We start from the raw sequence: 19,822 nt of genomic DNA on the forward strand, positions 1-19,822 counted from the left end.
TTTTACCCAAAAATAAGTCAAAGGACTCAGACTCCAAATGACATAATGATGTGTTCAACCCTTTAAGCAAGCTAATGAAATGCAAACCATAGTCACAGTTTAACTCAAACTTGACAAAAACATAGCATAATTTTTTTTTTTTTTCAATTTTTTTTTTCTTGTTAACACAAAAAGACAAATAAAAATAAACAAATAAAAAAATAAATAAATAGACAAAGTGTTTTTCCATACCCCCAAACTTGAATCACACATTGTCCTCAATGTAGGCAGAAACACAATACCAAGAGGTATAAGGAACCAGAGTGAGCAAAGAGACGACCCCCCAAACTTACTCGTAATAACACCCGTCCTGAAAAACACAAAAATAAAACAAAAATGAAGATAGACGAAACAACACAAAAAATGACTAAAAATACCAAAGAAAAAGGAATGCCTCCCATAAGTGCTAAGTTTACAGTCTTTAGCCAGACTTTTCACCGCTGATGATTAGGTAGACAACGTAGGATCTTCCAAAGGCAATTCCTCACTCTCCGAAATTTCCAGTTCCAAGAACAGCTTCAACCGCTGACCATTGACCTTGTGAGTACTTCCATTCTTAGGATCCTCGATTTTGATGGCTCCATGAGTAGAAACTGCACACACTATGAATGGTCCAGTCCATCGGGATTTGAGCTTTCCTGGAAACAGATGCAGACGTGAGTTGTAAAGGAGGACTTTCTGACCAACTTCAAATGATCTTCTCAAGATGTTTTGGTTATGAATCTTCTTCATCTGAGCTTTGTATAGCTTGGCACAATCGTAGGCATCATTCCTCAATTCTTCTAATTCATCTAGCTGTAGCTTCCTTTGATCACCAGCCTTGGTGAGACTGAAATTCAGCTGCTTTATAGCCCAATAAGCCCGGTGCTCTAATTCCACAGGGAGGTGACAAGCCTTGCCATACACGAGTCGGTAAGGAGACATGCCAATTGGAGTCTTGAATGCAGTCCGGTATGCCCACAGAGCGTCATTGAGTCGAAGAGACCAGTCCTTCCTCGTCGGGTTCACCATTTTTTCTAATATCCTCTTGATTTCTCTGTTGGATATTGTTGTGCAAATTTATTTAACTCGCAAGTGCACGAATCAATTGTAGTTTAATGGATTGCAAGTACGAGATCGATCCCACAGAGAATTGTATTTTTGAAAGAGCAATTTATATCTAAACTAATTAAATCCTAATCTAGTTCCGAAACGGTTTTGATTTTTGAGTTTTGAAAATTAAAGGATAAACATAAACTAAATAAAATAAGTAAATCTAAGGATAAAGGTACTAAGGTTTGGGAATTCACACTCACCAAATCATAACAACATACTTTATGTTCATCAATATGAATCCGAAGTTCTCACAAATTAAATCATAGATATGTTTTACTATGCTTCAAAGAATTAATCAAAACCATCCCATGTATCCATTCATTGACCAAATCACAAAAGGAATCCAAATTAAATTGAAACACCAGATGTATCCGTAGAACAAATCACAAGGGATATCCAATTTTTATGAGTTAAAAGCCAAGCAATCAATCATATGAAATTATCTCAAATCATCAAATGTATCCATGAATCACAAAAGATATCCAAGAATCACTCCATACAATTGATTAGAAGTAAAACAATTGAAATATAAAACCCAATAAAATCAGAATAATAAAAACTTACATAAAAGTATTGATGTTCTTCATCGGTGAGGCTTCATCCCCAACCTTAGTTGGGAATTTAGCTCCACATAAAAATAAAATCTAAACCTAAACCTAAACCTAAAGAAAAAACTAAACAAAAGAATTTTGCTCTCTGGGATTGTGTATATTTTCTTGAATGCAAAGAAGTCTATTTATAAGCTTAGGGAAGTCCTAGAAGCCCAAGTAAACTTAGATAATTCGGAGGTCTGTCTCCCAGTCAAAATAGAAGTCTGAAATCGGAATAGGATTCGTCCAGATTTGTGTCTCTTAATTGCGGGGCGATTTTGACATAGAAACTGTACGAATTAAGAAAATCCTATTTCACAACAAATTGTAGTATTTTGAGCTAGCTTTCTAATGCCGTTTGAATCACTTCAATCCGATATTTGACCAGAGAGTTATGGTCAAAATACTAAGATGTGTGCAGAATCTGAATTTGAATTTGAATCCGATCCGAAATCTTATCCAATCTGAACTTTAATCTGATTTAACCTTTTCTTGGATTTGGTTAGACTTAACCACATCATCTAGGTCTTCTCAAAATATGATTTCTTCCAAAATTCGTATTTTTCCCTTTAAAGCTGTAGTTTTTCTTCAATGACCTACAAAATACTAAAAACACAAAACTAACACAAAATATTAAATAACGACACAGCTAAAGGATTAACTAATGTAAATAAAGGGGTCCAAATATGCAATATTTGGCACTTATCAGATATCTCAACTTGCCCACTTGTTTGAGGATGATAAGGAGTTGCAACTTTATGTGTAACAATCCTAAGTCCCTTTAGAGTATTTTTAGTTGACTCATAGATTTTTTTTTTAAAAAAAAGGGTTGGCTTAGGTTAACAATGAGAATGGACAAATTAAAAATATATAATAATAATAATAATAATAATAATAATGATAGTAATAATAAGTAAATAAAATAAAAGAGTAATATATATATATATATGGAAAGCCTAGGCACCGACTTAAAAAAAAAATAAAAAAAAATAAAAACCCTAAGCTCCTCAAAACCTATTTTCTATCTCTTTTCTAAAGCCTATATAATGGTATGGGACAAACTCTTGCCGCACATCAAGAAAGGAAGAGAGAAAGGAAGAAAAAAAAAAAGAAGAAGAATCTCCCTGCCCTGTTGTGCGTCAGGTATGGTTTTTGCCTCACATATTGTTTCTTTCTTCTTCTTATATATATATATATATATACTTAATGGAGAGCATTAGTGTTTTGTCAAATTTAGTGTCTTCTTGCCTTGGGTGCCGTGTGGTCTTGTAGTGGGAAAGAGAGGTTTGTTTTCTTCTTGTTTTACTCCTCACGTGCAAATAGTGCAACTATATATATATATATATATATATATATATATATATATATATATGGTCATTTGAAGAATTTATAAATATATATACATGAGTACTTTAAAGTATATATATATATATAATGATTTGAAGGATTTCAAATATATGTACATCTGAATGTTTCAAAATATATATATATACATAGCATGCTAACGGACGTGTATATATATATATATGGTATTCAAGTTATTCACCTATATATATAGATGGGGTAGTGGGCAGTATATATATATATATAGTATGGAAGAACTTAAAGTATATATACGTAAAGGAGTACTACTAAATAAAATAAATTCTGAAAATTTTATGAGAAAATATACCTAAATACTTAAGTAAGTTCATTCTCAATTTATTAGCAAGCCAACTCATAATAGTAGTAGAATGTTTTGTTGTGACGTGTATGAGGGTAGTAATGTGTCTGTATTTCCTTCAGGAGATTAGTTAGCAGTCAGAGGAAAATTTTACTGCAGTCAAGAGGTAAGTGAATTTATTATCCCTTCCATAAAAATTATCATGTCATGCTATTTATGCAATTTTGTTTTCAATTGCAAATGATTATTTTGTTTATATTATGGAATTTTGCTATATGCATGACAAGTTTGAGAAAAAGAAATATTGTGAAAATAGTGATGTTTATAAAGAGAATTTTGAGACAATGATCATAAACCCTCCTACATGTTGCCCTAGAAAAGTACAAGCAATGAGAAAAGAATGTTATAAAATCAGAGCACATGTAGGGAGGAGTGTATTTTTGGCCCAAGAGAAACAAGAGAAAAGCTCGGTACCGATGCTAAGGATGGAGGCGCAACCGCTGAAGGAGGCTCTGCCAGAAGGTGGTTCCATCATAGTTTTATTTTTGCCATGCTGAGTGCACCCAGAGTTAATCAGCTGGCCAGGGGACGGGGCTGCGGCCACAGTATCTCATCCCAGGTCGCAAGGACCGCGCAACCCTAGTATATGGGGGTAACAGTATACATGGGCCCTAGTATGAGATAAAAACTCATAAATTTTATTGATGAAAATATATTTTAATTGCTTTCTGTTTTCTTTAAAAATATACTGGGAATATATGTAGTTATGAGTTCCATTTTTCAAAACGGGACAAGGAGTAAAACTGCTCATGGTTGTGGATTTCACTTACTGGGCCCCCTTTGGGCTCATCAGTTTTTATTTCTTGTTTCAGGTGGTGACCAGGCTGCACTAGGAGGCCGGAATGGGGGCGGGCGTATTTAGGATTTCTTATGATTTCATATTAGTCAAGTTAATAAGTGCGTTGGCACAGTTTTCTTTCAGAAATTGATAGATTTATTTTAATAAGGATATCTATCTCGTTGTGAGACATATTTCTGTTAAACAAGAATATTTCAGTTTAGTTATCATTTTTTAGACATGATATTCTAGACTTTCATGCATTCATTGTTATACTAGTATTGTTTAGTTGATAAACCTTATGGATCTTTGCGAGTAAGAAAATCATTAACAAACCTAACCCTAACGGGCTGGGGATGTTACAATTTTGGTATCAGAGCAAAGGTTATAAGGTTCTGTAGACTTTAAGAATTAGAACTATTGATAGAAGTAGTGGGGTAATGGGAAGCCACATTCCGGCCAAGTAGAGTCTGTCTTTGTAGTCACTTATAGATAGTACATGAATACATTCTAATTGCTTATTATTTTCTTCTCTTTTGCCTCGGTCGTAGAGCAATGGCACCCCCGACTCGCAGCCGTACTAACAACATCGAGGAGGGTCATACCGAGGGCAACGAGGCTAGGAACGGAGGAAACACCACTGCCAACCAGCAACCGGAAGCTTTGACTGCGTTGGCAGCGCAACTTGTGAGCTTACTGGCAATGGGTACCAATACCAAGGGAGGAACATCCAGTGAAGGGCAGCAAGGGTGTACTTTCGGAAACTTTAATCGGCAACGCCCTCCTGTTTTTGATGGACAACCCGATGCAATAGCTGCCGAAAACTGGGTCTTACAAATAGAGAAGCTGATGGATGTGATGAACTGCACCGAAGAACAGAGGGTCAAGTATGCTACCTTCTACCTCACTGAGGGAGCTGAACGGTGGTGGACCACTCAGAAGGAACACCTGCAACAACAACTAGGAGCAATCATTCCCTGGATGGACTTCAAGGAGGCGTTCTTGGAGCGATTCTTTCCTCAAACTACTCGACAGGCCAAGGCCCAGGAATTTACAGATTTGATTCAAGGATCAATGACGGTGGAGCAATATGCTGCCAAGTTCATTGAACTTTCTCGCTTTGCGCCTTACTTGGTGTCCACAGAAGAGCTCACAGCAAGAAAGTTTGAACGAGGGTTACAGCCGCGCATCATGAATCAGATTGTGGGATTCGAGATTTGCAAATTGACAGACTTGATCAACAAGGCGGCAGTAATTGAGCGGACACAGAGAATGAACTCGGAATACTTTAATCAGAAGAAGAGAACTGCACCGCAAGGAAACCGCTCAGGGGGACAATCATTCCATGCCAATAAGAGGAGACTTAACCAACCAGTAGAGAGGAGTTACACACCTCAGCAATTCCATAACCAAAGAGGGGGCGAGCAACGCCCTTCCTGCCAGAAGTGCGGTAGGATGCATAGTGGGAATTGCCTCTACGGGCAATCAGGCTGCTTTAAGTGCGGGAAACCTGGACATATCGCGAGAGACTGTAGGACTCCTGCCAACTACCAAGCCAATCAGAACCGCTCAGAGGGACAGAGAACCACGGCACCTGCTCGGGTATATGCTTTGACACCAAGCGATGCAGCGGCGTCAAACGACGTAGTAACAGGTACTCTTCCTATTTCGTCTGGTATAGCTTCTGTTCTTTTTGATTCAGGGGCAACACACTCGTTTGTGTCGTATTTCTTTGTTAAAGCCTGTTGTCTGGAGTCTGAAGCCTTAGATGTAAATTTAGCAGTTGCTACACCGATAGGGAGTACAATTTTATGCACCTTAGTAGTTAAGGATTGTCCTATTTTAGTTGAAGGCCATGTCATGCTCGCGAATCTCGTTATCTTTGAGATGAGCGGGTTTGATATTATTTTAGGCATGGATTGGCTATCCATGTATCATGCTTGCGTGGACTGCTTCCACAAGGAGATCGTGTTTAGACCACCAGGAGCGGCAGAGTTCAAGATTCGGGGGAATCAGAATACCGGCACAGTCAAATTGATATCTGCACTACGGGCGACCAAACTACTGAGAAGTGGGTGTTCAGGATACTTGGCTTGCGTGACAGAAGAAAAATCAGGATGCAAGCTTGAGGAAATATCTATAGTACGAGAATTTGCGGACGTTTTTCCAGAAGAGTTGCCAGGGATACCGCCGGGCAGGGAGATCGAATTCACCATTGACTTATTACCAAACACTGCACCCATATCCAAGGCTCCGTACAGAATGGCACCGTTGGAGCTCAAGGAACTCAAGGATCAGTTACAAGAACTTCTGGACAAGGGTTTTATCCGCCCTAGTGTTTCTCCATGGGGAGCACCGGTCCTATTCGTGAAGAAAAAGGATGGGTCGATGAGACTATGTATCGACTATCGGGAACTGAATAAGGTGACAATCAAGAATAGATACCCATTACCGAGGATTGATGACCTCTTTGACCAGCTCCAAGGGTCACAGGTATTCTCAAAAATTGACCTTCGTTCCGGCTATCACCAACTCAAGATTCAAGAGAAGGATGTACAAAAGACGGCGTTCCGAACAAGGTATGGGCATTATGAATTCTTAGTCATGCCTTTTGGGTTAACTAATGCTCCAGCAGCTTTCATGGATATGATGAATCGGATTTTTCGAGAGCTTGTCGATCGGTGTGTGGTGGTATTTATCGACGACATCTTAATCTACTCAAAGAGTCGGGAGGAGCATGAAGAGCATTTGCGGACGGTGTTGAGCGTCTTGAGGAAACACCAACTCTACGCGAAATTCAAGAAATGTGAATTCTGGTTGGACAATGTGGCGTTCTTGGGACACGTTGTTACCAAAGATGGAATTGCAGTAGACCCAGGGAAAGTGGAGGCGGTGGTCAATTGGGTGAGGCCGTCGAATGCCCATGAGGTGCGAAGTTTTATGGGTCTTACCGGCTATTATAGGAGGTTCGTCGAAGGGTTTTCTCGGTTGGCAGCACCATTGACCAGACTTACAAGGAAGAACGAAAAATTTCAGTGGTCGGAGGAGTGTGAACAAAGTTTCCAAGAATTGAAGCAACGTTTAGTCACCGCACCGGTCCTCACTCTCCCATCAGGATCGGATGGATTTGTAATTTATAGTGATGCCTCACACAAAGGGTTGGGTTGCGTACTAATGCAGAGAGGGAAAGTAATCGCCTATGCCTCGAGACAGTTGAAGACTTACGAGCGCAATTATCCGACTCATGACCTTGAGCTTGCTGCGGTAGTCTTTGCTCTTAAGATATGGCGACACTACTTATACGGGGAGCGTTGTGAAATCTACACAGATCATAAAAGCCTGAAATACTTCTTCACCCAGAAAGAGCTCAATATGCGCCAAAGACGTTGGCTGGAACTCCTAAAGGACTACGATTGTACGATCAACTACCACCCAGGGAAGGCGAATGTAGTTGCTGATGCTCTCAGTAGAAAAACTATTGTTGGGAGTGTATCTGCCATGTTCACCATGCAAAAGGAACTACTCCTTGACTTGGAGAGGGCCGGAGTAGAGATGATGGTGGGAGAAATCCAGTCTTACATGAGTAGCCTAAGCTTGGAGCCAACCTTAATGGAGCAAATTAGAACCGCCCAGTTATCAGATAACGAAATTATTAGAAGTCGTGAAGAAGTTGAAAAAGGGGTACAATCGGATTTTCACATTGGTGGAGATGGGATATTAAAGTTTCGCAACCGAGTGTGCATTCCCAAGGACGCAGAACTGAAGAGAGTCATCTTGTCAGAAGCCCATCAGTCCCTATATACAGTCCATCCAGGTAACACCAAGATGTATCGGGATTTACGTAGAAATTATTGGTGGAAAGGAATGAAGAAGGATGTCGCACGGTATGTAGAACAATGCCTCACTTGTCAGCAAGTTAAGGCAGAGCACCAGAGACCTGCGGGACCTTTGCAACCCCTACCTATTCCTGAGTGGAAATGGGAACGTATTTCGATGGATTTTGTGTCAGGCTTTCCTCGAGCTCCTAGTGGCCAAGATGCAGTATGGGTCATTGTTGATCGGTTGACTAAGACTGCGCACTTCCTACCCATCAAGATGACTTACAGTATGGATCGACTTGCCGAGCTTTACATCAAGGAGATCGTACGATTACATGGGATTCCTGTGTCGATTGTGTCGGATCGTGATCCAAGATTCACCTCTAGATTTTGGAGGAGTTTACAGGAAGCATTGGGAACAAAGCTAACCTTCAGCACAGCATTTCACCCTCAAACAGACGGACAGACTGAACGGACAATTCAAACCTTAGAAGACATGTTGCGATTATGTGTTTTGGACTTCAAAGGAAGTTGGATCCAGTACATTCCATTGATAGAGTTCGCTTACAACAACAGCTATCACACTAGCATTGAGATGGCACCCTATGAAGCCTTATACGGGAGGCGGTGTAGGTCGCCATTATACTGGGATGAAGTAGGAGAGAGAAAATTACTCGGACCAGAGATCATTCAAGACACCTGTGAGAAGATAGCAGTGATTAAGCAGAGATTAGCAGCAGCTCAGAGTCGACAGAAGAGCTACGCCGATGTTAGACGACGAGAACTGGAATTCGAAGTCGGCACAAAGGTCTTTCTCAAGGTCGCCCCTATGAAAGGAGTAATGAGGTTCGGAAGAAGAGGAAAGCTGAGCCCCAGATTTGTGGGCCCCTTCGAGATTCTCGAGAAGATTGGCACGGTGGCATATCGCTTGGCACTACCACCAAACTTAACAGGAATTCACAATGTATTTCATATATCCATGCTAAGGAAGTACGTACCAGATCCCACACATGTATTGGAAAGCGAGCCCCTGCAGATTCAATCCAACATGACTTATGAGGAGACACCGACAAGAATACTGGATAGAAGGGAACAAGTCCTCAGGAACAAGACTATCTCTTTAGTGAAAGTCTTATGGAGTAACCACTCCGTGGAAGAAGCTTCATGGGAATTGGAAGAGAGCATGCGGGAGAAGTACCCGTATCTGTTTGAGTGAAAGCTGACAGGCCTTGAGGCAACTCTAACACATCAGGTACTTCCTATGGTTAGTGGATTAGTTGTTCACCAAATTCCGGGGACGGAATTTTTATAAGGGGGGAGGATTGTAACAATCCTAAGTCCCTTTAGAGTATTTTTAGTTGACTCGTAGATTTTTTTTAAAAAAAAAGGGTTGGCTTAGGTTAACAATGAGAATGGACAAATTAAAAATATATAATAATATTAATAATAATAATAATAATGATAGTAATAATAAGTAAATAAAATAAAAGAGTAATATATATATATATATATGGAAAGCCTAGGCACCGACTTAAAAAAAAAAATAAAAAAAATAAAAACCCTAAGCTCCTCAAAACCTATTTTCTATCTCTTTTCTAAAGCCTATATAATGGTATGGGACAAACTCTTGCCGCACATCAAGAAAGGAAGAGAGAAAGGAAGAAAAAAAAAAGAAGAAGAATCTCCCTGCCCTGTTGTGCGTCAGGTATGGTTTTTGCCTCACATATTGTTTCTTTCTTCTTCTTATATATATATATATATATATATATATATACTTAATGGAGAGCATTAGTGTTTTGTCAAATTTAGTGTCTTCTTGCCTTGGGTGCCGTGTGGTCTTGTAGTGGGAAAGAGAGGTTTGTTTTCTTCTTGTTTTACTCCTCACGTGCAAATAGTGCAACTATATATATATATATATATATATATATATATATATATATATATATATATATATATATATATATATATATATGGTCATTTGAAGAATTTATAAATATATATACATGAGTACTTTAAAGTATATATATATATATAATGATTTGAAGGATTTCAAATATATGTACATCTGAATGTTTCAAAATATATATATATACATAGCATGCTAACGGACGTGTATATATATATATATGGTATTCAAGTTATTCACCTATATATATAGATGGGGTAGTGGGCAGTATATATATATATATAGTATGGAAGAACTTAAAGTATATATACGTAAAGGAGTACTACTAAATAAAATAAATTCTGAAAATTTTATGAGAAAATATACCTAAATACCTAAGTAAGTTCATTCTCAATTTATTAGCAAGCCAACTCATAATAGTAGTAGAATGTTTTGTTGTGACGTGTATGAGGGTAGTAATGTGTCTGTATTTCCTTCAGGAGATTAGTTAGCAGTCAGAGGAAAATTTTACTGCAGTCAAGAGGTAAGTGAATTTATTATCCCTTCCATAAAAATTATCATGTCATGCTATTTATGCAATTTTGTTTTCAATTGCAAATGATTATTTTGTTTATATTATGGAATTTTGCTATATGCATGACAAGTTTGAGAAAAAGAAATATTGTGAAAATAGTGATGTTTATAAAGAGAATTTTGAGACAATGATCATAAACCCTCCTACATGTTGCCCTAGAAAAGTACAAGCAATGAGAAAAGAATGTTATAAAATCAGAGCACATGTAGGGAGGAGTGTATTTTTGGCCCAAGAGAAACAAGAGAAAAGCTCGGTACCGATGCTAAGGATGGAGGCGCAACCGCTGAAGGAGGCTCTGCCAGAAGGTGGTTCCATCATAGTTTTATTTTTGCCATGCTGAGTGCACCCAGAGTTAATCGGCTGGCCAGGGGACGGGGCTGCGGCCACAGTATCTCATCCCAGGTCGCAAGGACCGCGCAACCCTAGTATATGGGGGTAACAGTATACATGGGCCCTAGTATGAGATAAAAACTCATAAATTTTATTGATGAAAATATATTTTAATTGCTTTCTGTTTTCTTTAAAAATATACTGGGAATATATGTAGTTATGAGTTCCATTTTTCAAAACGGGACAAGGAGTAAAACTGCTCATGGTTGTGGATTTCACTTACTGGGCCCCCTTTGGGCTCATCAGTTTTTATTTCTTGTTTCAGGTGGTGACCAGGCTGCACTAGGAGGCCGGAATGGGGGCGGGCGTATTTAAGATTTCTTATGATTTCATATTAGTCAAGTTAATAAGTGCGTTGGCACGGTTTTCTTTCAGAAATTGATAGATTTATTTTAATAAGGATATCTATCTCGTTGTGAGACATATTTCTGTTAAACAAGAATATTTCAGTTTAGTTATCATTTTTTAGACATGATATTCTAGACTTTCATGCATTCATTGTTATACTAGTATTGTTTAGTTGATAAACCTTATGGATCTTTGCGAGTAAGAAAATCATTAACAAACCTAACCCTAACGGGCTGGGGATGTTACATTATGAGTAATACCATACTTCTTCATGAGTTGCTCAAAATATCGGTTGCAGAAATGCTTCCCCCCATCACTGATGATGGCACGTGGTGTCCCAAAACGTGCGAACACATTTTCCTTCAAAAATTGCAACACGACTCTGTGATCATTAGTCTTGCAGGCAATAGCCTCCACCCACTTGGAAACATAATCCACCGCCACAAGGATGAAAAGATACCCATAAGAATTAGGGAAGGGACCCATGAAATCAATGCCTCAAACATCAAACAGCTCCACAATAAGGATCGGGTTCAGCGGCATCATATTCCTTCTTCCAATGCTCCCCAACTTCTGGCATCTAGCACAGGTTGAACAGTAGGCATAGGCATCACGAAAAATGGAGGGCCAATAGAATCCACTTTGAAGAATCTTCGCCGCGGTCTTTTTAGAACTGAAGTGGCCTCCACATGCATGATCATGGCAAAAAGATAGGACATTTTGCTGGTCATTTTCAGGAATGCATCTCCTTATAATCTGATCTGGGCAGTATTTGAACAGGTAAGGATCATCCCGAAGGAAGTACTTCGCCCCAGCCAAGAATTTTGATTTGGCTTGCCTAGTCCAATGTGATGGCATTTGGGCAGTGACAAGGTAGTTCACTATGTCTGCGACCCATGGTGCAGGATTTTGAGAGATGTGCATAAGTTGTTCATCAGGGAATGTCTCAGCAATCGGCACAGCATTTTCGTTGAAGCCCACAACCAGCCTGGATAGATGGTCAACTACCACATTCTCGGAACCCTTCTTGTCCCGAATATCAATATCAAACTCTTGCAGCAACAGAATCCACCAGATGAGATGAGATTTAGCATCTTTCTTTGGCAATAGATATTTCAACGCAGCATGATCCGAGTAGACTAAGACTTTAGATCCTAACAAGTAAGATCTAAATTTATCCAGAGCAAACACTACAGCTAACAACTCCTTTTCAGTAGTGGAGTAGTTGAGTTGTGCATCATTTAGAGTCTTGCTGGCATAGTATATGACATGCGGAATCTTCTCTACTCGCTGACCCAAAACGGCTCCCACAGCATAATCGGAGGCATCACACATTATCTCAAACGGAACCCCCCAATTAGGTGGCTGAATGATTGGTGTAGAAGTTAAGATCTTTTTCAGAATCTCAAAGGCTGTCTGGCACTTGTCATTGAAATCAAAAGGAACATCTTTTGCCAATAGATTACATATAGGTCTTGCTATCTTGCTGAAGTCCTTGATGAATCTTCTGTAGAACCCAGCATGTCCCAGAAATGACCGAACCTCCTTAACTGTCCGCGGGGGCGGAAGGTTAGATATCAGATCAACCTTAGCTCTATCAACCTCAATACCTTTGTGGGAAATTACATGCCCAAAACAATTCCTTGTTTCACCATGAAGTGGCATTTTTCCCAATTCAGAACCAAATTCTTCTCCTTGCACCGTACTAGTACCAATGTGAGATGATGTAGACATTCCCCAAATGATGAACCAAAGACCGAGAAGTCGTCCATGAAGATCTCCAGGTGACGTTCAACCATATCTGAAAAGATGCTGATTATGCATCGCTGAAAAGTGGCGGGTGCATTGCACAATCCAAACGGCATACGGCGATAGGCAAACGTACCGAACGGACAAGTGAAAGTAGTCTTCTCTTGATCTTCGGGGTCCAGTGGAATTTGGTTGTAGCCGGAGTAACCATCAAGGAAACAGTAGTACTCATGGCCTGCCAATCTCTCCAACATCTGATCGATGAAAGGTAGAGGAAAATGGTCTTTTCTTGTCACGACATTTAACTTCCTGTAGTCAATGCACACTCTCCATCCTGACTGCACACGAGTGGGGACCAACTCATTTTCCTTGTTCTTGATAACTGTAATCCCTGCCTTCTTCGGCACCACATGAATGGGACTCACCCATTTGCTGTCAGAGATTGGGGATATGATTCCCGCATCCAGAAGTTTAATTACGTCCGCTCGAACTACCTCTTGCATGGCCGGATTCAACCGTCTCTATGGCTCGCGAGAAGTTTTAGCATTTTCTTCCAGATGAATCTTATGCATCACTACTGCAGGGCTGATTCCTTTGATATCTTCTATTGACCACCCGATTGCTTCTTTATGCTCTCTTAAAACTTCTAGCAGCTCATGTTCCTGATCACTATCCAAGTCGGCAGCAATGATCACAGGCAAAGATTCTATAGGATCCAGATACTTGTACTTCAGGGTGTCTGGTAGAGGCTTCAACTCTCGCTTGACAGGCTCAGCTGCTAATGAAGATGGATTAGGGGACGATGTCAAAGTAATTTCTGTAGTCTTCGTCTCTATCTCAGGAGTTAAGTCTAACAAGGCGTCAGCTTGTTCCAATAAAGTGTCCAGTGCCATGTCACTTCGCAGTGCAATCAGGCATTCTCCCAAGGGGTTTTCAATATCTGGTTCATTGACAGTTTTCTCTACTATCTCCTCAATTAAGCATGTGCTTCTGACCTCCTCATACTCAAATGGCTGCTTGCTGATATCAAAGATGTTCAGTTCCACTGTCATGTTTCCAAATGATATCTTCATGACTCCCGTTCTACAGTTGATTAGGGCATTAGCCGTAGCTAAAAAGGGACGCCCTAATATGATTGGAACTTGAATTTCTGCATTTTCCGTCTCTGTATCTAAGTTGATGAAGTCCACAGGGTAGTAGAACTTATCAACTTGGATCAGCACGTCTTCAATAATTCCCCTTGGAACCTTCACAGATCTGTCAGCCAACTGAAGTGTAATTGAAGTGGATTTCAACTCTCCCAATCCCAACTGAACATATAATGAATATGGCAGTAGATTTACACTGGCCCCCAAATCCAACAGAGCTTTCTCAACTCGATTGTCACCAATCTTGCAAGTAGTGGTAGGACATCCAGGGTCCTTATACTTTACAGGCATCTTGTATTGCAAGATAGAGCTGACCTGCTCAGTCAGGAAAGCTTTCTTGGGGACGTTCCTCTTTCTCTTGATGGTGACCAAATCCTTCAGAAATTTGGCATAAGAAGGCACTTGCTGGATGGCATCTAGGAATGGAATGTTTATCTGCACTTGCTTGATCACTTCCAAATATCATCGAACTTCGAGCTCTTCTTTGGCGGTTTCAGTCTTTCTGGATACGGAGCTTTGGGTATATACTTTTTGGAAGGATCCTTAGTAATCGGAATGGCAATGTCCGGTCCTGTGTCTTCCGCAGGCTTGTCCAGGTTTTCCTTCTCTTCTGCAGCCTTAGTGGCCTCTTCAGGCATGACCACTTGATTATCCACCTGTTTGCCTGACCTCAGAGTGGTGATGGCTTGTACATGCTCCTGACCATGCATAGTGGCGGAGGAACTTCCAATCACAAATTGCCCTTTTGGGTTAGGCACGGGTTGACTAGGGAACTTCCCTCTTTCTCTTTCCCCCACCTGATTTGCTATCTGGCCAACTTGTCCTTCTACCTTGATCATGGCCTGCTTAAGTTCTTGTATGTCTCTGCTATTATCCATGTTGGAATTCCTCAGCTCCTGTATGGCTTGATTGGTGAAACCTTTTAGCTCTTGTATAGCTTGGGAGTTGGAATTCTTGAGCTCTTGTATAGCTTGGGAGTTGGACCGGTCGACTTTTTCTATTAATGTTTTCATCATGTCTTCCAGTGATGACTGTGGTGCAGGCACTTGAGTGGTAGACTGATAAACAGGGGTTTGAGCTTGTTGAGATGAGCTGAGCTGATTCTGAGCTTGAGTGGTATCTCTTTGGTTCAATGGCTGATTATGCTTCCAAGAGAAATTGGGGTGATTCCGCCACCCTGGATTGTAAGTTTCGGAAAACAGTCCAGTGGTGGGTTTTTTGTACTCATTGAAGGCATTGACTTGCTCAGTTGGGTACTCTGTTGACAGAGTTGGGCAGTTTTGAGTGAAGTGCGTTTGACTATCACATAACCCGCATGCATCAACGTGGTAAGTATCTGCTGCATTCACTGGTTTGTTTAAGACCATAGTGTCAAACTGACGCCTGAGAACCTTGAACTCCTCCCTTAATTCAGCATCGTTCCTCACCTCATAGATGGTTACTGTCTTGGGAGCGGGTTGTTGTCTGTCCCAACTATCTTGAAAATCCCATTGTTGTGCTCGTTCAGCCATTTCATCCAAAGTTTTATAAGCTTCATCCCCAGTAAGACTTAAGAATTCTCTACCATTCATCGTCTCAAGCGAGTTTCGCTCACTTGGTGTTAGTCCCCTGTAGAAAATTTGAACTAGCACCTCATTCTCAAACCCGTGGGGTGGGCATTTTATAGTAAGCTCTTTAAACTTCTCCCAGCTATCGGTGAATCTTTCCCCTTCTTTTTGTCTGAAATTGGTGATCTGTAGACGGAGGGCATTGATTTTGGAAATTGGGAAGAACTTGTGGTAAAACTTGCTTTGCAACATATCCCAAGAAGTGATAGATCCAGGTCTATTGCTGAGTAGCCAGGATTTCGCCCTATCATGTAGGGACAGAGGGAATAACCGAAGGCGCACCGCTTCTGCTGGGACATTTTGCGTATTAACAATGTCGCAAATTTCCAAAAAAATCCTCAGATGAACATATGGATCCTCATTCTCTAATCCTCTAAATGCAGGAAGGTGACCTATTGTACTTGGCTTCAGCTCGAAGCGAGTAGCTGGCAACACTATACATGACGGTGTGTTGGTAATGTTGGGTACGAACAGCTCCCTAAGGGATCTAGGTTGATTTCGTTCTCCCATCTTAACAGACTTTTCCGAATCAGACTCGGAACTTTGAGAATTGGTGGGTGAGTTTGGTGGCTGTCTTAGATTCTCTCTCGCCGTTCTTTCAATTTCAGGAACAAAAGTGTTTAGCTCCAAATTTAAAGATCTACGACCTAACATGCAAAAAGGAACTAACAAACTAACAAACTAACAAACTAACAAACTGAAATTGAATTGAAGTAAATTAAATTATATTAAACTAACTAAACACAATTGCAAGCAGAAATTAATTTAAACAGAAACTAAAAACTCACGAAAAAGGACCAAAAGATTTTGGCTAAAATCTACTGAACTGTTGCAGTTGCTATCTTGGCCACAAGTGTGCATCGATCGTAGCAAGGCTGTAACACAAACAAAACAACAACAAAAAAAACAAAAAAGAAAAATCTTTTTTTTTTTTTTTTTTTGTATTAGTAACACAAATAAAACAAAACAAATTGCAGAAAAATAAAATCCTAATTATAACTAGTAGAAGAATAAAACCGATCTAGAAATAAATTGGTTTCAAAAAATAAACAATTCCTCGGCAACAACGCCAAAAACTTGTTGTGCAAATTTATTTAACTCGCAAGTGCACGAATCAATTGTAGTTAATGGATTGCAAGTGCGAGATCGAACCCATAGGGAATTGTATTCTTGAAAGCAATTTTAAATCTAAATTAATTAAACCCTAGTCTAGTTCCAAATTTTTGAGAGATTTTTTTGTTTAAATGAAAAAGCAAAAGCATGAGCAATTTAAAGTGATTGAAATCTTATGACGAAGCACTAAGGTTTCGGAATCCGCACTCACAAATTCATAACAACATAATTTCATGATCTATAATATTCCCCAAAGTTCTCACATATAAATCTTAAGTTTCTTTTACTATTGCTTCAAAGAATTAATCAAAAGATCCCATGTGTCCATTCATAACCCAAATCACAAAAGAAATCCAATATTCGATCAAATCATTAACTATATCCGTAAATCACAAGAAAATATCCAATCTTTATCAAAACATCAATTGTATCCAGAGAATAAATCACAGGGGAAATCCAATTTTTAACAAAGAAAACCAAGCAATCAATTGCATTGAATAATCTTAAATCATCAAGTGTATCATTGAATCACAAAAGATATCCAAGAGTTATTCAATCCAATTGATTAGAAGTAAAACAATAGAGCAATTAAACCATTAAATTGGGAAATATTACATACATGAAACAAAGTTGCTAATCATAAGTGAGGCTTCATCTTCAACCTTAGTTGAAGGTTTAGCCTCTCATGTTATTGAAAGACAAAACAAAATTGATTGAATTCTTAATGTAAAATCGAGTACTTACAAATAAGAATCACAAAATCGAGATCCAAAAGCTAGGAAAACCTTAAACTCTCTTCTTTCTCCTCTGCAATCTTCAAATTCCTAGCCCCCCCAACTAATCTGATAATTCCCTATTTATAGACCTAAAACTTAGGGTTTACAAGTTGAAATCGATTACAATTCGTCCAGGTTTGTACCATTTAATTGCAGGACGATTTTGGAATAGTAAACGTCCGAATTAGGAAAACTCTATTTCACAATGAATTGTAGTATTTTGAGTTAGTTTTCCAACGCGGCTCGGATCACCTCAATCAGATATGTGAGTGAAAAGTTATGGTCAAAATACTGAGACGTGTAGAATCTGAATTTGAATCCAATTCGAAATTTTATCCAATCTTATCCTTAATCCGATTTACCCTTTTCTTGGATTTGGTTAAACTTAACCACATCATCTAGGTCTTCTCAAAGTATGTTTTCTTCCAAAAAGTAGTTTTTCTTCAACACCTACAAAATACTAAAAACACAAAACTAACACAGAACATCAGATAATAACACAGCTAAAGGATTAACACAAGTAAATTAAGGGGTCCAAATATGCAATACTTGGCACACATCAACTTGGGCCGACATTGCAGCAACACTTCAATGCAATGATGAGCACCCTCCAGAAGCTGCACATCTTGGCGAGCAACCACCCCGATACTATGTGGCGGAAATCATTGAGGATATGTGCCAAGGGCACTATGCTGATGCCCACCATAATCCGGCAGCCAATCCAAGCTACCTTAAAAGCTTTGGTTTGTGGACTCAATACTACACCGCAATGCCTTCCCCTTGGGACACAAAACTAAAAGGCGTGATCAATTTCTCCAAACCCTCTATGCCTTCCACAAAGATGCTTGGTACTCCATTCCCGTCATCATTTGGAACCAAATACATAAATTTTGGAATGGAGTGCACATTGGGGGAGCAGAGTCCACTCATTCATGGGGGTTGCTTTTCCCATACCTCATCCCGTATATTCTTCGGAAAAAGGGCATCAAGGGCACCTCAGCTGATGAGCCAGTAACTACTACTCCTATATTTGGCATTCGCCAATGGAAAAAAAGCTGCTCCCATATGCCCCAGATACTCCTAACACCAGCAGCTGGTGAAAGAGAGAGTGAGGCCGAGCCAATGGCCGAAGATGAACCGGCAGCTGAGCCAGCAGCAGCAGAAGAGGAGGAGGCTCCAATCATTTTTCAATCCGCATAGTACTGCTCCATTAGTGAAGAGATGGCAGGCCTTCGAAGGGAATTGGCTAATCAAAGAAGGGAAGCTTGGGAAGACAAAGCATTAATGGATAAAAGACTAGCTACCTTGGAAGAATTGATGCAGACCATAATTAACCGTTTACCACCACCACCATCTGGAGAATCTACTTCTGGACAGCAATGAGCAGGGACCACAGTCTGGCTGAAGACATTAAACTTAGTGCTCATGGGAGGAACCCCATAGTTTATCCTTTTTGTTTGTTTTGTTTAAATATGTTTTCAGTTAATCTTTTTATTTATCTTTAAATTTTGTCCTTTTTTACTTGTTTGTGTGTCTTCTTATTTTGCAGGGACAAGTGTGTTTCACTTCAAGTTTGGGGGCGTGCTAGGGGCCATGCTTTCCAAGATCCTATCGACCATCTCCCGGGTACATTATTTCCTTTACTTAGACACATTGGGGACAATGTGTCATTTAAGTTTGGGGGTATGGGCACACATGATTGTTCACACACTTTGTCCCAATTTCAAGTTATTTGTTTGTGTTTTTGTTTGTTCATTTTAAAAAAAAAAATTATGCATGTTCATGTTTGCTCTAAAATCTTAAGTTGATCTAAAAGAATTGTGGCTTGAATTCATCTGTGAGCTTAGCATTTTGAACACATGATCTGATGAGTGAATCTGTTAGTTGGTTACTTGTTGAGGACAGTTGAAAATCACATGTTTGATCTGATCACACAAGCACATTAGCACATAATCTGTGAGGTATGACATGAGGTCTGATATGTGTGTTTTTGCATCTTGGATGAAATTGGATGACTTATTAGATGACACTATGGCATATATTGTGATGAAAAAAAAAAAAAAAAAAAAAAGGAAAGTGAAATAAATGATCATTGATGGCTTTTCACTGAGTAACTAGACCACTTGCCTCAAAGTATTGAGTGTTCACGTCAAAAGGTGAAAAATGTT

The 19,822-nt window shown here is 39.5% G+C and overlaps 1 non-coding gene and 1 pseudogene across 1 annotated transcript; one reads left to right on the top strand and one right to left on the bottom strand.

Moving 5' to 3' along the window:
- Nucleotides 1–486: 486 nt before the first annotated feature.
- LOC148586367 (uncharacterized) lies at nt 487–18,838 on the bottom strand (annotated as a pseudogene).
- On the top strand, nt 15,800–15,906 carry LOC132180152 (small nucleolar RNA R71). Its single transcript, XR_009440046.1, has one exon. It is a non-coding gene; the product is annotated as a small nucleolar RNA R71 (small nucleolar RNA).
- Nucleotides 18,839–19,822: the final 984 nt, after the last annotated feature.

This window comes from Corylus avellana, chromosome 4 (genome assembly GCF_965113065.1).
Source record: "Corylus avellana chromosome 4, dhCorAvel1.hap1.2, whole genome shotgun sequence".
Taxonomy (NCBI): domain Eukaryota; kingdom Viridiplantae; phylum Streptophyta; class Magnoliopsida; order Fagales; family Betulaceae; genus Corylus; species Corylus avellana.